The following is a 293-nucleotide window of genomic DNA, read 5'->3' on the forward strand; positions in this document are numbered from 1 at the left end:
ATTAAATGTAGCCATCTGGTCATCAAATAAATAAAAACAACAACAACAATAAAAAAATTATGCATGCAATTTCTTTCATTTTTAAAACTAAATCCATTTTTGAGAGTTTTGATAAAAATAATTAAATCATAAGTAAATAATGCATATAATAATAATAATATTATTAATAATAATAATAACAAAGAATAACTAAATAGTGCTTCAGAACTTGACTCTGTGCTCTCATTGGTCAACCCCGCTGCTAATCACACGCCCCTTTCCTTTAAATACCGCTCATGGCCCGTCGTTCACTC

This window comes from Danio rerio, chromosome 3, assembly GCF_052040795.2.
Source record: "Danio rerio strain M-AB ecotype USA chromosome 3, GRCz13ab, whole genome shotgun sequence".
Classification (NCBI taxonomy): Eukaryota; Metazoa; Chordata; class Actinopteri; order Cypriniformes; family Danionidae; genus Danio; species Danio rerio.